Raw genomic sequence first — 22782 nt, forward strand, 5'->3', positions numbered from 1 at the left:
CTGGACTGGAAGATACACCTGCTTTAGTCCCCTACGTGCGGGAGGCCTCAGTTCTTTACCACGTGAGCTTCTACATAGGGATGCTCATGACAGAGTGGTTTCCCAGAGATCCAAGTTGCTAAGGAATAGAGAAAGAAAGAGTAAGTGAGAGGGAGACAGGCACAATCAACACAGAGCCACAGTGTCTTTCATAACCTAATCTCAGAAAAGACAATATTATAACTTCTTCCGTATTCTAATATTCCACTAGACCACACAAAAGGGATGACACGACCGTGCGCTTACAGGAGGCAGGGATAGCTGGGGACCATCTTAGCAATCAGCTCACCACAACCACTTTGCTTCAGGACTCCTCCTTTTAGAGATTCTAACATGATACACTGTGTCGAATAAGGAGTCAATAAATATTTGTTAAATTTACTATGATCTCTCATATCCTTAAAATATATTATTCAATAACTCCTTTATTCTTCACCAGTGGTCTGTATTTAAACACATTAATGATATAACATTATATTACTCTCAGTCTGTTTCCTAACAATTACAGTATTGGACTAGGACTAACATGATAAAGGAACATTTTTACCACAAACAAACACAGATGACTTTTAGTTAAGTGATTCGGTCACATTTTGTTTTCATGTCTCAATATTTATTCATACAAGAAATATTACTGACCATTCACATGCTCCTAAGGACATGAAACTATAATACATTTTGATGAACATTATGGTAAGGGGAATAAAGAGTCATGTGGAATCATAAATCTGAGAACACTTTTCCTATAACATTTAGTAAAAATTTAAAATATGAAATGTAAAATAGAAAACAGGTCTATAAACATACTACTATTTCAAGAAAAAATGAAAGTATGTTTCCACAAGTTTGTGATAGTGTTGATTGTACCAAAAATCATGACAAATGGATGTGAGATTGGGTCTCCTAGTAGAAAACACAGATAAGAGTACCCACATATACTTTTATAAAAGAAGGGAATGAAATGAACATATAGAACCATGTTGAAGCTGTATTAACAGATACTGTTGATAATCTACCTACCCTTCAAACTATTCATCTCATTTTCTTTCTTGATAGATCCCAACATTGTTCAGATTTCTACCTCCCCCCAACAGAATTCAGAACCCAAATGATTGTACTCAGTCCTATTTGAATAATTAGTTCACATCATTTTACCACTTAGCCTGAAAACTTCATGGATACAGTGTTCACGTGGACCTTAACACAAATTTGGAATTAAGTGAAATTTACCCTTAGCCTCTTGTAGTGAGTTGAACAGTGGCCTCCAGAAGATATGTCCGTGCCCTAATCCCTATAAATATGACCTTATTTGGAAAAAAAAAAAGGTCTTTGCAGATGCAAAAATTATGTTAAAAATATTGAGATGAAATCATGCTGGATTAGTGGGCCCCAAATCCAATGACAGTGTCCTTCTAAGAGACACAGAGAGACACGCAGAGAGAAGAGGAGAAGGCTATGTGAATATGGAGGCAGAAATTGAAGTTATGGACCTAAAAGTCAAGAAACTCCTGGGGCCACCAGAATCTACAAGAGGTTAAGAAGGATTTACTCCTAGAGCCTCAGGAGAGAATTCAGTGCTGCTGGTAACAACACAGGTCTGCCCATTCCAGACTCCTGGCGTCCAGAACTAGAAAGAACAAATATCTATCGTTTTAAGCCACACATTTTATGGTATTTGTTCCAGAAGCTGGCGAATTAATACATCTTCCCACCTAAATAATATCTCAATTCTAATAACATTCTCAAGTTAGTTTTGTAGTAGGTTCAGCCTTTCCCAAAGCCAACCAGTAAATGCCAACACCTGTGCTTACCTTTCTCTATGTGAGCACCCACTCTACTTGGGATTCTCTTTTCTAGTATCGGTGAGTCAGCTTATCAATAAGCTAATCCAAACAATCCATTAATAAATAAAAACACATTAATGGATTCATACCCATGTTACTTTTGCAAATAATTATTCATAAACCTTTAGTGGCTACTTTTTTTAATTAAACAATTATTTCTCAGGGTCACACTATCTACCAGACCCTTTGCCAGTTGAGGCAAGATAGTGGTAAACAAGACAGATGGCGAAGCACCCATAAAGAGCATACATGTTGTTTTTCACCTGTATGTACTAGGTACTTAAAATACATTATTTAACTTAGTTCTTACAATAATTTTGTAAGAATGACTATCCCAGCTTCTAGATGAAGAAGCAGAGGCTCAGGTTTAAATCCTTTGTCTACGTTTGCATCTCAATTAAGCTGCCAGAGGCAGGTCTGTCTGACTCCAGAATGCATGCCTGGACAATGCAGGTAGAGTTGGTTCCCTGAGCCGGGGGTCTCTTTTAGAACCTAGCCCCTTCCCCTGCCTTTACTCCTCTGCCGTCATTCCACTCATTCTCCTCTCTCCATAAATGGCTAGTGAGGTGTTGGTAATTTAATATTTAACCACCCCCAGCAGCATTGCCTTTTAACATAGGACCTCAAAGAAAGGGAGAGGCTTAGCAGTGGGTGGAGTCCCAGTGGTGAGGGTAGCAGTGGTTAGCAAAGCTTATCTGCTTGCCCAGGGCTCTTGACATATACTTCCCTGAGGCTCATCTCACAGCATCTTTTTTTTGTGTGTGTGTGTGTGTGTGTGTGTGTGTGTGTGTTAGTCATTTTACTGCCATATTAGAGAGGACAAAAGAGAAAAAATTACCTGAAGTGGTGGAAATAAGATTTGAATCCAGATTTACAGACTCCAGATCAAGTATGCATGTGAAAGTCTTCTTGGGGCGCCTGGGTGGCGTAGTCGGTTAGGCGTCCGACTTCAGCCAGGTCACGATCTCGTGGTCCGTGAGTTCGAGCCCCGCCTCGGGCTCTGGGCTGATGGCTCAGAGCCTGGAGCCTGTTTCCATTTCTGTGTCTCCCTCTCTCTCTGCCCCTCGCCCGTTCATGCTCTGTCTCTCTCTGTCCCAAAAATAAATAAATGTTGAAAAAAAAAAATTAAAAAAAAAAAAAAGAAAGTCTTCTGTAAGTTACAGAGGATTCTGCCAAAGTTTGTGCAAATGTTTGTTACCAAAAAAGTACCTTTACGGGGCTCCTGGGTGGCTCAGTCTGTTAAGTGTCCAACTTCGGCTCAGGTCATGATCTCACGGTTCCTGGGTTCGAACCCCACATGGAGCTCTGTGCTAAAAGCTTGCTGGGAGCCTGGAGCCTGCTTCAGATTCTGTGTCTCCTTCTCTCTCTGCCCCTCCCCTGCTCATACTCTGTCTCTCAAAAAGAAATAAATGTAAAAAAGAAAAAGTAAAAAAAAAAAAAAGTACCTTTCCCATGATGCCATGTGTCCATCTAACGGCTATTTTCATTACATTAACAATCAGACTATTGGAGCAGGTCACTGATTAATAAAACTCAACTCCCACCACTCAGTCACCTCCTGTTTACTGCACAGGCTTAATCCCGGAGATAAATGTGGGATAAATTGTGGAAGATGAAAAAAAGAAAGTATTTTAATAACAAACAAACAAAAAAAGGTATTATTTGTGAAGAAGTTGTGACAAGAGTAGAAAATGAGAAAAATAACATACATACTAATGGCTTGCAGAGTAGTATTTTCCAGAGTGTGGTTCAAAGAACAATGCTTCCAGAAAAGGCTTTTCCAGAGAACTGTGTAATAGCTCCATTTTGGAGGTAAAGATATAAGATCTTTTCAAAATGTTATGCTGTTTAAAAAAAAATCAGTGGAAAACCCAAGATTGAGAGAGAGAGAGAGAGAGAGAGAGAGAGAGAGAGAGAGAGAATCTCAGTGATCATCCCTGGTTGCTAATTTAGTTAGGGTTATAATATCAGGGTAGAAGAATTTTGGAACAATAGAGACAAACCTGTTTCTCATCTACTGCCCACCAGCTAAGTGATCTTCAGCAAATTACTTAGCAGCTTCAGTTTCTTCACATGTAAAACAGAGAAATACCTATTAGGTTACCTTGTGTTCCCTTGTTATAATTCACGTACACGTCTATGGTTTTTATCTGTAATATGTTCTATAGTCTTAGATTCTCAATACATGGCTACTATTTTATTTTGTTATTTCTGTGGTTATTATGGTAGTCAGTAGCTGAGACTGTAACAGCCAATATCTCTGCTGCCACCTATCCCCCTTGTAGAAATGCAATTATCTGACAGGTTACAGTTTTGAAATAAAAAATAATTGATCCCAGCAGAGATGGCAAAATAGACAGAGCTATTACTTCCTGTGGGAAACTTTTAAGAAACCTGAAGGAATTTATTAGCATATCTGAAGAAAGAATCAGTCCCTCAAATAGGGCATTGGACACCCTTGAAAGCCTAGAAAAGGAGAAACAGAAAGATAAAGCTTAGCAACCACGTCCAAGAGGAAGAACTTCAGCCAAGGTTCTCAGGTGTTCTGGTACTTGAGGCAAGTCAGACTGTAGGAATGACTGTGGAATCATAGCCACTCGATTTAAGATGTCTTTACCCTTTGGACAAAATGGTCCTAGTTTGTATGTTTGTATCAAGTTACCAATCTATATAAATCACCCTGGTGCCATTAAAAACTGGGTTTATCTAACTTCCCATACTGAGTGAAAAATGTGCTCCCCAAATTCATATCCACCAGGAACATGGGAAAATAGAGTCTTTGCAGATGTAATCAAGTTAAGATGATGTTGTACCAGATTAAGGTGCGCCCTAACTCCAAAATGACTGTGTTCTTATAAGAAGAGGGACTTTTGGCCACAGAAATGCACAAGAAGAATGCCCTGGAACAACAGACAGAGATTAGTGAGGCACCTACAAAGCAAGAAAGTCAAGGATTGCCAAATACCAGAAGCCAGTAAGATGCAAGGAATAATCTTCTTCTAGAGCCTTCAGAGAAAATGTAGCTCTGCGTATACCTTGATTTCAAGCTTCTTGACTCTAGAACCATGAAAAAATAGTCTTAAGCCATCAAATTTGTGGTAATGAGTTATGACAGCCCTAGGAAACCAATACCCTTCCCGTTGTTATGACATCGTGTTCACCAAGCAGTTTTCTGGATAAGATTAGTTTCCCAAGAAGGTGAACACATAACAGGAAACATTAATACTTAAGCATACATAAATTTTCAAATTCTTCTCTCTGTGATCATTATTTCATATTTGCAAATCGGAATTACAACTTTTATCCATCCACCTTACGAATTTTTGAAACACAGTCTACCACTGAAAGATAAATCTGCTCTCACAGGATGTGGACAATTTCAGGTTTCTGGGTAGACTATCCTAGGCAAGAGGTAATGAAAGAAGTCCCTCTTTAGGGCTCCAGGCCTGTGGACTCTCTCTTACAGATCTTGACACTTCATGTCTTTCATGGCATGTAAGTTGGCAGAACCGCATATAACTTTTCTTCAATGATGTCTTATTGTTCCTTTCCCACTCAGAACCCGCAGATAGGTTTAACTACTACCGATGTACTAAAAAACAGCTCAGTGGCAAAGAAGCCACAATAATCGTAACTCCAACAAACAAATGCTAGCCTTTGTAAACTTAACCAGACATTTTAAAATATAAGATTTCTTTTCTTTAACATTCCACGCTCTGTATCTGAGACAAATAGTAAACATTTTGGTATTTTGGATATAGCGGAGGTAATGAGATTAAGAAACAAAATAATCATACCAACATTTCCGTATACAACTTTCAAGCCAGACAAATTAAAATAATACAAATATATTAGAATGTAGCATTAATTTTCCCCAGGAATCACACCCATGATATAACAATATGGAAAACATTTTCATTCATTATTTTATTCATTAAATCAATTAAGAGACATTTCTTGAGTACTTACGATGGGCCAGGAAATACGCTAAGTGCTGGAAATACAAAAATAAATAGAATATATGATCCATGCCTTCAAAGAACTTATTCTCATAGGGAAACAGATACAAACAGATAATTACAGTAGATTGATTTGAGTGCTATAATAAAGGTGTAAACAAAATACTGTTAGGCCCCTGAAAAAGAGAGCTAATAACTTTTTGAGGGAGGCAGGAAATGCTCATTCAGTTTCCTGGTAACATTATGCTAAACAAGTATATCACTGCCTGTTTGGCAATATATCTATAACTTCTAACCAACTTATTTAAATCAGTATTTGTCATGGCTTTTTGAATGGATTGAGTTATGAGCATTTGCTTTTTACTTAAAAAGTAAATGCTCTTGGGGCACCTGGGTGGCTCAGTCGGTTAAGCACTCGACTTGAGTTCAGGTCATGATATCAGGGTTGGTGGGTTTGGGCCCCACATTGGGCTCTGTGCTGGCTGCTTGGAGCCTGGAGCCTACTTCAGAATCTGTGTCTCCTTCTCTCTCTGTTCCTCTCTTACTTGTGTTCTCTCTCTCTCTCTCAAAAACAAATAAAGACTAGGGGCACCTGGGTGGCGCAGTCAGTTAAGTGTCCGACTTCAGCCAGGTCACGATCTCGCGGTCTGTGAGTTCGAGCCCCGCATCAGGCTCTGGGCTGATGGCTCAGAGCCTGGAGCCTGTTTCCGATTCTGTGTCTCCTTCTCTCTCTGCCCCTCCCCTGTTCATGCTCTGTCTCTCTCTGTCCCAAAAATAAATAAACGTTGAAAAAAAAAATTAAAAAAAAAAACAAATAAAGACTAAAAAAAAAAAAATAGAAAATAAAAAATAAATTAAATAAAAATAAATTAAAAAAAAAGTAAATGCCTATAAAATTAACATCAATGAAACCAATCTTCCTTCCCATGACCCATCATACTCGAAGAAAATTTCTGATAACTCAGTTGATTTACTTTATCCATGAGTATTTTGCCCTGCACAGTCATGGTGACAACATCTTAGCTTTCTTTTATCACAATATATCTAAAAGAAAAATCAGTTAAAAAGTGAAGCAAGAAACTTTCAGTTTCAGTTCTGACATGTAAAGAAATTAAAAGTTATAACTGCCATTCTGATAGCAAGTAAAAAGCTGGACAAACTGACAACTGACTCTTCTTGGACCTACCAAAAGATCAGTCTGGAAGGCAAACCACCAACTACCCTGAAATCAAGAGGAGCAGGCAAATAATAGCCAACATCTGCTTACTTGTAGCAGAAACCATAAACTGGTAGGGATTCTGTCTCCCTCTCCCTCTGGGCTACCTCTCCCCCCCCACCCCCCACCCAACTCACTCTCTAGTGCTCTCTCAAAATAAATAAATAAACATTTTAAAAAAAGGAACTATAACACTGTCCTTTATTTGATAAAGTTTTTTCCCATGTGGTTTAACAATTCTAATACTGCCATACATGCATACTGGATTTAAATAATTTTCTTAATGAAGGATGCAGGGTGGGAGTCAAATTTCTCACTATTCAAGTAGGACTTTACAGATAAACAAAAAGGAGGTGTGGTATCAGACTAGAGTGAGAGATATCAGGATGAACTCATATTAAGCTTAAAATAGATACAGATAGTCACATATAGAAATATTTACAGGGGTGTCTGGGTGGCTCAGTCAGTTAAGCATCCAACTTCGGCTCAGGTCTCGATCTCACAGTTTGCAAGTATGAGCCCCACTTCAGGCTCTGTACTGACAGCTCAGAGCCTGGAGACTCTTTCAGATTCTGTGTCTCCCTCTCTCTCTCTGCTCCAATCCTGCTCATGCTCTGCCTCTCTCTCAAAAATAATAATAATAATAATAATAAAACATTAAAAATAATTTAAAAAAATTTACACATATGTGTATATACAGATTAGTACACACACATATTTCCTTGTCCGACAGCTAAGAGGACTGAAAAGTAATGATACCCCAATAACAATGAGGATTATCTAGCACACAGATGTTAGTTTATAATACCTTTCTCCTTTTCTCTAAAAGAAATCAGCAACTCTTACATCAGTAGCTGATAGTAGGACTAAGGTAGGAAATACACAAGATGAGTCTGCAGTATCTTGTAAAGCCCAAAAGTAAGGAAGTCCTCAGAAAAGCCTCACAATGACGGGGATATCAAAGGACACAAGAGCCAACCAAAAGTTCCTGGTGACCACAGTAAGAACAATTTGATAAACAAAATATATAAGTGGCATTGGATTATAACTAAGAGTATAAAATAAATATCCCCCATGAGTCCATACTGCTATTAATAAAGGATTGAATGATTATAAAGAAGGGAAAGAAGAAACACATCTCCCATGTTGAGGAATTCCAAATAATTTATAAGATACTCTGCCCTAAAGAAGGGGAACATAACTCTCTACTCCCTCAGTGTAGACTGTGCATAGTGACTTCTTTCCAATGCGTACAGTATGAAAAAAGGGTCAGCAACTTTACTGTAGAGAAACCTCACAAACACTACTTCAGCTAATGAAAAATCAACATCAACAGTGATATATCATGTTCACCATATGTACTATCGATACAATGTGAAAATGGCACTCTACCTCTGTGGTCTTATGAAACCCTGTAACTCCTTTCTAATTGTAAGAAAAACATCAGACAAATTCCAATAGAGGGGCATCCTACAAAATGCCTGACCAGTATTCCACAAAACTGTCACGGTCATAAAAACGAAGACATTTTCGGGCACCTTAGCTTAGGCTAAGCACCTAAGCACCTAAGCTTAGGGTAGCTTAGCCGGTTAAGTGTCTGACTTTGGTTCAAGTCATGATCTCACAGTTTGTGAGTTCAAGCCCCGCACTAGGTTCTGTGCTAATCAGAGCCTGGAGTCTGCTTCAGATTCTGTCTCCTTTTCTCTCTGCCCCTCCCCCACTTGTGCATGCTCTCTCTCTCAAAAATAAATAAATATTTTGAAGTTTTTTGTTTTTCTGTTTTTTAATATTTATTTATTTTTGAGAGACAGAGCTTGAGCAGGAGAGGGGCAGAGAGAGAGGGAGACACAGAATCGGAAGCAGCTTCCAGATTCCAAGCTGCCAGCACAGAGCCCAACCTGGGGCTGGAACTCATGAACTGCAAGAGTTCAACCGACTGAGCCACCCAGGTGCCCCAGTAAATAAACATTAAAAAAAAAAAAAAACACTAAGTTGGGGCACTTGGGTGGCTCAGTCGGTTAAGCATCCAACTTTGGCTTAGGTCTTGATCTCATGGTTTGTGGGTTCCAGCCCCGTGTCAGGCTTTGTGCTGACAGCTCAGAGCCTGAAGTCTGCTTCCGATTCTGTGTCTCCATCTGTCTGCTCCTTCCTCACTCGCACTTTCTCTCAAAAATAAATAAACATTAAAAAATTTTTTAAAAAACTAAGAAATTCTGAGGTGCTGTCACAATCAAAAGGATCTCTAAAGAGACATGACAATTAAAAGTATTGTGGTATCCTGGATAGTACCCTGGAAGAGAAAAAGCACCTTAGGTAAAAACTAAGGGACACTAACTGAATATGGACTTTAGTTAACAATAAGGTCAATGTTGGTTCATTCCGTGTAACAGATGTTTCAATGCTACTGTAAGATGTTAATAATAGGTGAAACTGGATGTAATCTATACAGGAATTCTCTGGACTATCTTCCCAACTTTTCTTGAAATGTAAACTATCCTAAACAATAAAGTTTATTAAAAAATAAATAAATAAACACACTCCCTATTAAAAAAAAAGACACTAATTATTCTAACTCTAATAAGCAAAATATAAAGCAAGAATTACACTGCTTCCCTATGTTCTCAGTGCTTTTCCATTTGGGGGAGGTTTTGCCCCCTAAATACACCAACAATACAGGAGCATTCTCAACTGTTACAGTTAAAAATAGTTACTTTCAAGAATGGTGGAAATCAGTCACCTTCAGTCAGCTTAACTGTCAACATAGTAAGAAAACACTGCAGGTTAGAATTAGGATCTCTCCTTCCTCCCCTTGAATGTGTGAAAAATATTATAACCTTCTTTATTTTCTGTAATAATCTTGGAGTATTTTTATCAGGCATGTGTTAATATTTCAAGATGCACAAAACGTGTCAAACAATAAAGGCTTTACATTAAGTTGTACTGCAAGTAGTGCTTAGGCATTTTCATTAACAACAGGATGTATGAATTTTTGTCACCCATAAGTTGCATTTCTATTTTTTCTATTTGTTTATTGTAAAGATATTTCAATTTTTTAAAAATGTTTATTTATCTTTGAGAGAGATGGAGAGACAGAGCATGAATGGAGGAAGGGCAGAGAGAGAGGAAGACACAAAATCTGAAGCAGGCTCCAGGCTCTGAGCTGTCAGCACAGAGCCCCACGCAGGGCTCAAACTCACAAACCGCAAGATAATGACCTGAGCCGAAGTCGGAGGCTCAACTGACTGAGCCACCCAGGCGCCCCTATTGTAAGTATATTTTAAGCAAAATATACTTGGAATAAGAAGTGAAAACTAAAAAATAAAAGCAGTTTAAAATTTTTAAGAGAGAAAGACAATTTGACAGGTAGCTCTGTGTTTAAAATTATTTGTTTGGTTAACACAAATGTTAATGGGTTATTAATTATCAGTAACTGATAAAGTGATAAAAATAATCTATTAAAGAAATATTTTACATATCAAACCAGATAAAAATAAAACATTTTCAGCAATCTATTCATTTTCTGATTATTCTAATAACATACAAGCTAAGGGCTTTTTAGTAAATGTTCAGAGATATTTAATTACATTATTTTGAAGAGGAAGGTGAGGTAAATTACTCCTGATCTCCCCATTCTCCGACTGCTGCCTCTTCTGCCTGCTCTCATCCAAAGTCCATTCATTTTTTTGAGGCTCAATTCTCTCTACACTTAATCCACAATTATTTGCTTAAATGTTCCAACATTAATTGAATTGCTACCTCTCTTCTAGCTTTGTAGCAGTCATCCTGGAAATTGCTTTGCATTATTAGGTATTATATTCTCTAGCAATATTTTAATTTTGTAGACATTATGTGACATTTTTAGCCAATTGTATATCCCTTGAAGAACAGAACCATGTCAAATGCTTCTTTGATCTAGCTTCAATTATCTAAGAAAGTACCAAATACTACTTGGCATTAAAGAAATACTTTCTGATTAATACAGATTATTGTGATCTAATCTATTCATTGAAGCAAGAATTTGTAAACAGCAATGTTTATTAATACATTGGCTTTATCTAAAAACCATGGTTGAAAATATTTTACTAAGTTCCTTAATGGAATATTTTCTTTCTTAATTATTTTAGCAAAAGTCAAATAATGTTTGAACATTTTCTCACCATTTTAATATATAAGCGGTTATCATACAAGTGAGATAATGCACTTAAATAAAGAGCATGTTTCTTTTTGATGAACAAGTTAAATATTACTAAAAACCAACCATGTATTACACCATAAATAAAGCCTTGATAAATTTTAAAGATTTACCATTTATAAATTATGTTCTCAGGTAATTATGCAATATAAGTAGAAATCAATAGTAAAAGGATTGCCAGTTTCCAGTAAAGGTAGGTTTCTGTGGTGTTTGCTTGTTTGTCTTCTCCAACATTCCTACTGAAACCAACTAAGAATAATGGATAAAATAAGAGAATAATCTTCATAAAGGCAGCACAAATCTGATGTATATTAAGGAATTCTCAAGTAGCAATCTAAAAGAAAGTAAGAACGAGAGAAAGAATGAAGACTAATCCACTCTGCCATAAGGCATTTGCTGTGGCTGAACCTCGCTGTGGCTTGGAAGGACTCCACAAAGCCTAGGGACACTCAAGATGAGGACTTTGATTAGAGAGTCTGGTGCATTAGTTTGTAGCACGAAAGGTTACACTGTCATAGTAAGATGAACCCAAAGTAAACCCTCTATCTCTTTGCAAGGGACTAGGAAGAAATCCATCCTTGAGTGCCTATAAATACACGTAACCTTCACAGTGTTATAGAGCTAGACTTGTCTCATCAAGATTGTCCCCAAATAATTTCAAGACGTAAACTTAGTTTAACGTGATCCTGGGATGTTAATGCCAGTGGACACTGGAAAGAATTTAATGTGTTTCCCTCCAGAGGACAGCATATCTAGTTGGCCCTTTAAGGATGCTCACAAGAAAATGTTTACGCTAATAAACTTAAATGGAAAAATAATAAAGAACACAAGATAGTAAGGCAATGTGTGTGAAATCTAGCAGGAACAACAGAAAACAGAAACAGAGTAAAAAGACTTCAGATAATTTATCAGCTGCAAATTATTTTTTTGAAAAAAAGAAATTGGCTTACTCTATTTTTAAGAAAAAGAGGACGAGCTTGGTGATAGCACATAATAAGAAAATATTTTTAAAAATACATACGTTAGGAGCGCCTGGGTGACTCAGTCAGTTGAGTGTCCAACATCGGCTCAGGTCATGATCTCGCGGTTTCTGAGTTTGAGCCCCAGGTCAGGCTCTGTGCTGACAGCTCGGAGCCTGGAGCCTGCATCGAATTCTGTGTCTCCTCCTCTCTCTGCCTCCCCGCTGTTCATACTCTGTCTCTCTTTGCCTCTCAATAATAAATTTAAAAAAACGCTAAAAATATTAAAACATACATACATTATTGTAAAAGAATTAGAATTATAGGCGTGAAAAGTATACTTGAAATTTAAAACTCAGTGCATGAGTGTGGCAGCAGATTATTCATAAAAGAAGAGAAAAAACAGTAAAATGGAAGCTGAGCCAAAACAATTCTGGAAGTAGCTCAGAGAGGGAAACAAACAAGAACGAATTTAAAAAGTATAAATGAAGAATGAAAAGGTTTAAAACATATTTATTTTGGTTCCAGAGAAAAGAGAAAAGAAGGGGCAGAAAAGCATTTCAAGAGAAAATAGTTGAGAATATTCAACCCAGTCAAAAAATCCCAAGTATGTTAAATAAAAATAAATGCAGACTTTGACATAAATAAAATAAAAGACAAAGATTTTAAAAATCCTAAAATAGGAAAAGAGGGCAGTGAGAATTAGATTGATACTGAATTTTCAAATGCAAAAATGGTAGCTATTTGATGTACCATTCAAATATTAATCAAAAGACAGCTAATACCAGACAAAAATTTTCAAAGAAGAGGGCTTTGTAACATTATAAAAATTTTAATTTAACAAAATAGTATAACAGCTTTGAATCTGTATATTTTGAAAAACATAGCCTTAAATTCATAAAGGAAGAATATACAAATTTGCAGAGAGGTAGACCATACTCTGCATGAGAGATTTTAAAAGTTACTTCTCAATCATTGACAGAAAATTCAGACAGAAAGGTCAGTGAGCTTCCCTTCCATTCAGCAATGAAACTACTGAGTGTTTACTCAAAAAATACAAAAACACTAACTAAAAGAGATACACGCACCCCTATGTTTTTAGCGGCATTATTTACCGTAGCCAAGATATGGAAGTAGCCCAAGTGTCTGTCAGTTGATGAATGGATAAAGAAGTTGTTGTATATATATGCATCGAAATTACTCAGCCATAAAAACGAATGAAATCTTGCCATTTGCAACAACATGGATGGAACTAGAGAGTATAATACTAAGCCACAAAAGTCACAGAAAGACAAATACCATTAGATTTCTCTCATGTGTGGAATTTAAGAAATAAACAAGCAAAGGGAAAAAAAGGAAAGAGAGAGAGAGAGAGAGAGAGAGAGAGAGAGAGAGACCAAGAAACAGACTCTTAACTATAGAGAACATACTGATTTTTACCATGGGGGAGGGGGGTGGATGGGTAAAATAGGTGATGGGGAATAAGAAGTGCACTTGTCATGATGAACCCTGGGTGCTGTACGGAAATATTGAATCACTATATTGTACACCTGAAACTAATATAACACCGTATGTTAACCGTACTGGAATTAAAATAAAAACTTTAAAGAAAAGATCAGTGAGTTTATAGAAGATATGAACACACATGAACACGCATGCATACACATTCACATATGAAAACTTTTTTTCTAGCACACACAGACTACTTACAAAAATCAATTTTATACTGGACAATAAAATAAACTTCAAAAAATTGTCAAAGGTTAAAATCATATTAGGATGTTCTCTCATTATAAAACAATGAGGCAAGAAATAGTCAAATAACTAAAAATTTTGCCTATGATTAGAAATGTAAAATTTAATTTAAAAATTATCTATGGATCAAAAGTTTAAAAAAACAAAAATTAGAATTTACTTTCATCTCATCTTTATGAATTCAGCTAAGACCATATTTATGGGAAAAAATTAAATACATATGTTAGAGAAGAAGAAGCCTGAAAATCAATGAGTTAAGAATCTGTCTCACCAAGTTAGAAGAATAACAATAAATAAAGCCAAGAAACTACAGCTGACCCTTGAACAACATGGGTTTGTTATTCAAGTAACAAACTGGGTCCACTTATTTTTTTCAATAAATACAAAACAAAACTGTATATGTTATTTTCTATTCCTTATGATTTTCTTAATAACATTTTCCTTTTTCTAGCTTACTTTAAGAACATAGTGTATAAGACATAGAACATACAAAATAACATGTTAATCGACTGTTTCTGTTACCTGCAAGGCTTCCAGTCAACAGTAGGGCTAACTTTTTGCAGTCAAAAGTTACACATGAATTTTCAATTGCAGAGAGCATGGATATCCTTACCCCCCGCATTGTTCAAGGATGAGCTATAGAATGAAGAAAAATCGGTATTAAGAGCAAAAAGTGATAAAATTTAAAAAGCATACTATAGAAAGGATCAATAGACACAGATTTTATTCTTGGAAATTGTCAAGAAAATTGTCTATCTCTCAAGAAACAAAGTTAGGAAAAAAGGCAAGAGTAAGCAATATCAGTAACAAAAGAGGGGACATAGCTACAAATGCTACGGACATTAAAGGAATAATGTCTTATAAAAATGTTATGCTAACAAATATAAAATTTGAGACAAATATAAAAATATAATGTACCAAAAGTGATCAAAAAGGAAATGTTAATACTATATAGTCCAGGAGATCGAACCAGTACTTTTCTTCAAAGAAAGCTGCAATACAAGATGTGTCCACAAGTAAGGTCTAGTACTCTCTATCTTACATAAGCTTTTCTGGAGGGGGAAAAGAGTTAGAGAGAAGGAAAAAGAGGTAGAAGGAAAGAGTAGGGGAGGGAGAAGGGGATAGCTGAATGAAGACAAAAATCGTTCAAATTGGATATCACAATATTTGAATTTTCAAAAAAACTGGTTCTCTCAATTTGGCTTTGTAGCAAGCATTATGCTTAGGGTTGAGTTTCACTTACTCCCTGAATTATTCTTTTCTTTTTCTTGTTGATATTAAAAATATTTTTCCCTTATTAATGATATTTTCCTGCTATAATATTTTAAGGGTAGCCACAGGAAAAGGAAAAAATAAAATCAGTTCCTTTAAAAAACATTTGCTGATATTTAAAATATCATTAGCAGTAGTTAAACACTCTGAATTTCCAAACTCACTATGATCTAAAATTATGGGTCCTAGTGTTGTCTGTGAAAGGGTAAAAAGTTATTTGTCTTATAATAGTGTTCTATACTTCGTAGCCCTTCCACACTTTTAAGAGTCACCTTTCAGAGTTGATGAGAATGTATTTCAATGTTTTTACAAAATGAGCTAAAAGACAGTTCAATATATTTCAAGATAAATTGATTGATTGATTGTTGAACAAAGAGAGACAGAGACTGAGAGCTGGGGAGAGGGGAAAGTCCCAAGCAGGCCCCACACTCAGCATGAAGTCCAGTATGGGGCTCACTCCCACAACCCTAGGGTCATGAGCTGAAATCAAGAATTGAGAGCTCAAATGACTCAGCCATCCAGGTGCCCCTAAAGATAATTTTGTTTAAATAAAAAAATCGGTATGTGAATCTCTGAATATTTAAACAGTCCAAACTAAGAAGTTTAAAATAAAAATAAAAATAACTATTTTTCTACTACCTACTTAGTTCTTCATATTTTGAGCGTGCAATTTTGGAAGTAGGATCAGGAGAAAGGAGAACACCTGTCCATAACAGGTAAAGAAGTTTCTCCTGGAGGCTACTCAAGGAAAGGAGAGGAAGAGTAGTGAAGGAAGGAGAAGGAGCGATAATATCGCCAGGAAGACATTGGGAGATGCACATGTGATCCCCTTAATCCAAATATTCAGTAAAGTCTGAGTAAAATTTAGGAAATGTTTGGTACAACTAATTCCTTGTGGAAACTCCTAAGGGAGACGGCCTGTCTTGACTGATCTGAGGTATGACACAGATGGTATACACATGTAGGAAATGAAGGTAGAAGGAGAGAAGAGGAACCACACTCATTCAGACATACACATTCCCCAAAGCTTACGGACATTAGAATCAGCAGAGATCTGGAATCTTGAGGTTGTAGGACCTGTATGAGCCATCGAACTGCGGTTGAAGATTTGTTCAAGACAATTTTATCTAGATCTTATGGGACAGAGAGACCCCACTCACAAGTGTTCATAAGGCTTATGAAGGTATTAACTCTTATCTTCATACCTGGGGTTTGCACATCTTGGTGCCACCAACTATGAGGGTATTAGACATAGAACCTTCAAACCTGGAGCACTACATGTTTTCTCATTTTTCTTCCAAGAGTTGTACATGTAAAACTTTGAAATATGTAGTATATATTTGTCTTGAGCAGCTCTAATCTTTGATTCAGCAACATCTTCCTTTATGCCCAAAGCCAAAGAGAGACTTCATTCTTTTACAGGAGGCCTAAATATCCTAGGATTCCACTTTTTCTAAATGTGCCTCACGTACTTCTTTTCTCTCACCTCTTTACTGACATGACTAAAAATATAGTTTCAGCCAGGACATTAAAGTTTAGATTTTTTAGATGCCTTGTTATGTTTCCTGTCTATAAATTGGGCTCTTTAATCCATAAATAATACATAATAAATGAGAATTTTTTAGTTTTTTTAATATTTATTTTTTGGGGAGGGCAGGGCAGAGAAGAGGGAGACACAGGATCCGAAGCAGGCTACAGGGTCCGAGCCATCAGCACAGAGTCCAAAGCAGGGCTCATAGTCACCAGCCATGAGATCATGACCTGAGCCAAAGTAGGATGCTCAACTGACTGAGCCACCCAGGTACCCCATAAATGAGAATTTTAAATGAGGCATTTCAGGATCCATAATGGAAGGTAAAGGTAAATGACAAAGATATTAAATCCATTTCAGGCCAGCAAGGAGGGAGGCTATGGGTGTGTGTGTGTGTGTGTGTGTGTGTGTGTACATGTGTTTCAGAATACTCTGTGGCGCTCAAAGCAAAACATACATGTCACTCTTCTCAATCAGGAGAATCCCAGATTTTATGGGATAGGGAAGTACAAGAACATAACTCATCAATTCCATTCAGATATAGAAGCAACAAAACCAGTACAGAGTCCTTCCCACAAGATCATGTTGGCTTCCCTTTCCTCCCCACTGTGAACCTTGCCCAAACTCCATCAGATGAGTTTGGGTACCCCCTTCCTCCACCTGCTACATGTAGAATGGTGCCTTGAGAAATTCTGTTCAGCAGAGCCATTAAGCGTTTGAGCCTCTGCCCTTCTTGAAGTTCCCCAACATCCTTAGATGTGTGCATATAGCTTTCAGTCGTCCTCCCAAACAGGGAGACCAGGTCCCTGTGCCTAATTATCCCCATCATTAAAGAAGAGGAGACTAGGATAGGGCCTGGAGGGAGAGAGCCACTAAGCCAATAAGCAAGGCTCTGTATTTACTTCTAGTTGCAAGCAGCATGGCAGTGACTTATGACAACCACACAAACTTCTGTTTTCAGCTCATCCAAATCCCTATATAGGGTAGCAAGGTCATTATTGCTGACACCATCAATTTTGGGACTCTTATCTCAGCAGTCACTTTGCTTTCTGCCTGGGCCCAGGAGGTTTGTTTGACTGATTCAGGCTTGACTTGCATGGTGGCAACCTTTGTTCAGGAGTCCATCTTAATCCGTGGCATCTGCTATCATTACAAGAATAATATTTCTTGTTTTCACTCAGTAGGAAGAGTGACTTTTGTTATCTTTCCCTTCATAGAAAAGTTATTTTATCCCAAGGAAGTCTAGCCTTGCAACAGTCACATGATTTCTTTTGTTTTCCTTGTGCCATTTTGACATTCTCTCTGTTGTTCTCAGCCACTAACCTTAAACTGAAGCTATCTCTACTTTAAAACGTTTTCTAGGATAGCAAGGCTGATTGAGTTAGTTTATCTATACTCCTTGAGGTCAGTTTCTTATTTTCTGGTCACCTTTGTCAGCCTTATAAACCAAATCCAAGCAGCCCAAATACTACCCAATGCCTCATCTATGATTTCCTGTGGGAGTTTAGTTCTCTCATGAATTTTCCCTGAGAGTGACAAAGCTCTCTTACAGCATCCAGGACCCACTGCAAAAAACCCAAATAAATTTAAGATTGGCATGATGGACTGTAGGAGGTGCTGAGCTGTAAGATGTCTCCACCATTACTATTCTTCTCAACAAGGCTTATGTGCCTGGCCCCCTCATCCCCCAAGCAAACCAGCCATGATTCTAATGATTTTCTAGGTTTCTGCAACAGAAGTTATGGATATCCCTTGTTTTACCTGTGTGGTGAACATCTTTGTAGTTGTTTTCTTAAGAGAGTCAGAAATATCTGTTCTCCCCTCACTCTCAAATAAATCTTAGTACCAGTTGTTATCATGGGTGTAGACCTGATGGTGACTGCCAGATTGGTAAGGAAGTCCTCTCCCAACCCCCAGTCCAGCCCCAACCCTCCAGAGCTAACAGTACCTAGGCAGTACTTGGACATCTGTATTTGAACCTACTTCCTGGTACTCATCGTGCAACCATCTCCCAATTCCTTATCAACAAGCAATAAAGTATGGGACTATTTATTGCTCACATAACTTTGTCAACACACCACTACCGATTCCCACAGATTTTACTCAAATCCTATTAATTCGCCCACAAGATCCTCAACTTTCCTCTTCCAGAAAGCCATGTCTCTGTAAGCATATTACCTATGTTGTCAAAAGCCATCAACCAAACTCTGAAGGGTCAGACGTAGCCTGCCAAACTTCATGGATGCTGGAAGATGACACATGACTCCAGGGGCAAAGATAATAGTTGGTTCAGTGCAATAGCAGTACTAAATCATCAGCATTTGTGCCATTTTCCTGAGCCCCAGTTTTTACAAGGGGACATGAATTGGGCCATATGGTCTCTGACTTGTATTACAGGAGAGGAATATTTTATACTACACAGTGAGCATACCTGCCTTTTTCTCCGGGGGGGGGGGGGGTCAACCATCTTAATATTCCAGGCCTGTAAACAACCCTGTTACTTGCTTTAGACATTAACTCTACCATCCAACCCTATTCTCTATACAAATATCCTTTAAAAGCTAGTCTACACCAAAGGGCAGTCAATGCCCCTACTAGTTAAATGTACAGAAATAAGAGACCCATGGAGAATTGTCTCCCAAGTTAAAGAAGAGAATTTCAGGAATAAATTGGTTTATCCAGTTAATTTTTGCAACCAGAAAGCTATTTGACCATACTCTTTCTGTTAGGATTATTTTTTGGAGGTACGCTGAATCCCATGCACACAAATATACCATGCAAGGTGCAAGTACGTTTTTTTTTCATTCTTTTTTTTTTTTTTTCCAGAAAGAAACCTGAAGCCACTTTTGGAGCTAAGGTTCTTCAGACATAGATAAATAGTACATATTATCTATATCGGATATTAAAGAGGGAACAGAAAAAGAAAGTATAAGAAGAGTATAATGAAATAACTGCAAGTACAAATGTAAAATGATACAGAGACAAGAATGATGGAAGAAAATGAACACTCGATTAGATCAGCACAATGGAGTGAGAACCAGACATCTACGGAGCAAGAAGATGTTTTGGCTTTGCAGCTAATGTGGGTTTTGGCAGGATTAGATTTATTACTCTGAATTGTTCCTGTCTTTTGGAAATAAATATTGAAGATGATTCTATAGTGTTGAATGATATAAGGGAAGTAAAACAAATTTTGAAAAAGTAGAGATAGCTCAATTTTAAGTTTAGGAGGTAAGAGAGACAGTATTAAAATAGTACAAGAAAAACAAAGCAAAGCATGTGAATATTATAAGGCCAATATTCTGTGGGAAAAGAACACTTCTATGAAAAGGAAGATGGGGAAAAATCTCCCTACCTTTGTAGATTTAAAAAAAAAATCCAAATAACTCATTTTATCTGACTAAAATGAACCTAACGAAGAAACTCATACTTAAAATTTAGATTTTAAAATTTAGATTTAAAATTTTTATTTATATTAACCTGGAACTTCAGAGTCACAAAAGTATAAAGGATCATCACTCTCCTTGCATTCTACTCTCTATACCTGAGTTGTGAGTGATGTGAATGCAGGAAGGGAGTGAGAGCTAGATGAAAGTGGAGGAAGAGGAAAGCGAGGAAGGCGAATGTGAAGGAGGGAGGAAAAAGCAAGCAAAGAAGACAGAATAAAGGACTGGGAAAGGACCAAAAAAAGGAGAGAGACAAGAAGACAGAGACCTCATTTTTAGTGCCCAAATGCATACCCTATGATGGTGTTTCAGTTAATGATATAAGATTAAAAAATTGTATGCTCTAACACACTAACATATGATATTCGGTGGCTTTTACTGTGAACAAATAAAAACAGCCTGCAATTGCGTATCAGTAAAACAAAAATGGAGGCAGGTTCAAAGCCGGGTATCATTATAGTAGATGCCGAAGCCCCTTTTCCCCCAGTTATTTTCTATCCAACCTCAGCACGTGCTCCTCAGACCACAGCAGAGAAAAGGCTTGTCAATATTTGTACTGAATCCTGGTGTTTAGACTTCTTAAAAGATAAATGATTAAAAGGTTGGAATCAAATAAATTACTGAACTCCTTATCAGCAGTTTCCAAACCATATTTGATATTTTCCAGAATTGTAGTAGGTTTATTTAAATTCATCAACTTAGTTTTTCAAGGACTTTTGACTTAATCATTTAAAATCAAAATGTTTTATTGTGGCACCCTCTTTTCTGTAGGAAGGATGTAAAAAGTGTACTGAATATCAGTTGATTCCATAAAAATAATTTTAGAAAATAGCTTTTTAATCAGTGTTATTAGAACATTAAAAGATTTATTTGTATAGCTGAAGTTTACTCTAATATTTGTCTTCCCTTTATCTATCTTACAAGAGCAAACAATGTACTCCCAGAAAGGCTGGGTTAATATTAATATCAGAAGCAGCAGGTTGAAAGTTGAATTGTATTACATTTGATATTCCTTAACTGACTACACCTTTGAATTTTGTAGTGCTATCCAAATGATATACAATATAAACTGTTTGACATGAAATCCCTTTAATAACTTGAGAGTCTGTCCAAATTCAGACATTTTGTGTATTGCCTGCTATTCAAGGGAAAATTATTTGCACCATTTTGGTGTATTGATTTGTCTTCTTTGTTGTTTCCTGGAGAGATTCTATTATCGAACTGAAAGAAATATTCAGCAGTCACTTTGCTCTGACTCTCAGTAAGAAGGAATTGTTTTAATATGATTATAAATTGAAGAGTAGAGTAAAATCTACCATAACTTTCTTGGTCAGCTCCGGTTCTCTTTTTCAACTGAAACTATCTTCTGAGAGTTACAAACAAAGTATCGAACACCTGGGAACTTCACAGTTGTAGGGGCCTACGATTTTCCATTCTAAAATTACAATTTCCATAAAATATTCATAAATATTTATTTTATCCATAAAATAAAATATAAAGTCAAGTATTCTGTGGCTCCTTCTAAGCTTTTCTTTCATATCGTTCAATATTGGGTAAATATGATTGGAAATGCTGGTGAATTTGAATACATTCCTTTGGTTCCATGTCCGCCCTACTGTTGTTCCCCTGAAAATAGAAATGACTATTATCCATTTTCGTTCAGTTAGGCCAAATCCTCTCCACCTGGCCAGGCTTCCTGGAGGCATCGCCCTTTATTTTCTGCCTACCAAAAGCTGACTATGTCAGCCTCTCTAAACTAAAGGTGATAGTTTTAAGATTGTTTCCTTTGTGTCCCACTAGAGGTTTTAACATTTCTCTTCACTAATATGCAAACGGTCTAATATAAAAACGGAAGAGGAGAAGAGAGAGAAATGTTCTTTTAAGGGTCCTGAAGTTCTTGTCACCTTTGAAATAGACTGGTGCGATGTAGGCTACTCTGTCCCTTCATCTTCCTATCAATCTACCAAACAGCGTGGCAGCAGTCACTTACACACCAGGAAGGAATAAAGTCCCCAAACAACTGCTCACTCAGTGTGTTATTAGCTCTCCCAATGTCAGTCGAAAGTGTTTTCATCCTTCAGTGTTTTCTCAGCCTGGCAGAAAAATGGATAATGGATGATGATGTGGATGACAAAGTGCATGGACTCTGGAACTGATGAAGAGGAGAGAGAATTTGATAAGAAAAGCACCTCTGAGGCCACAGCATTATGAAAAAATCTCTCTCACACACACACACACACAAGTGGAGCCCCTTTGTTGCTTCTGTGTTGTTTAATGCTCTTGTCTCCCCAGCTCATGCCATCTTCTCTCTTGGCTTACATGCATTCGTGAAAAATGCAGACACATAAAGTTGGTTGAAGATAAAGATGATTATCATCTCTCCAGTAAGTGTCTAAGGTATATGTATAAATCCTTGCATTTTCAATTTCCTTTTTTTTTTAATCTTTTAGATCACTGTGGGAAACTATCACTACTAACAATGATTCCTATTGTGCATATAAAAACCAAACTGCATAAGAAGTGACCTAAACTTACATGCACCAATATTCAGATATGTTACCGTGATGGG

This window comes from Prionailurus bengalensis, chromosome B2 (assembly GCF_016509475.1).
Source record: "Prionailurus bengalensis isolate Pbe53 chromosome B2, Fcat_Pben_1.1_paternal_pri, whole genome shotgun sequence".
In the NCBI taxonomy this organism is placed as follows: domain Eukaryota; kingdom Metazoa; phylum Chordata; class Mammalia; order Carnivora; family Felidae; genus Prionailurus; species Prionailurus bengalensis.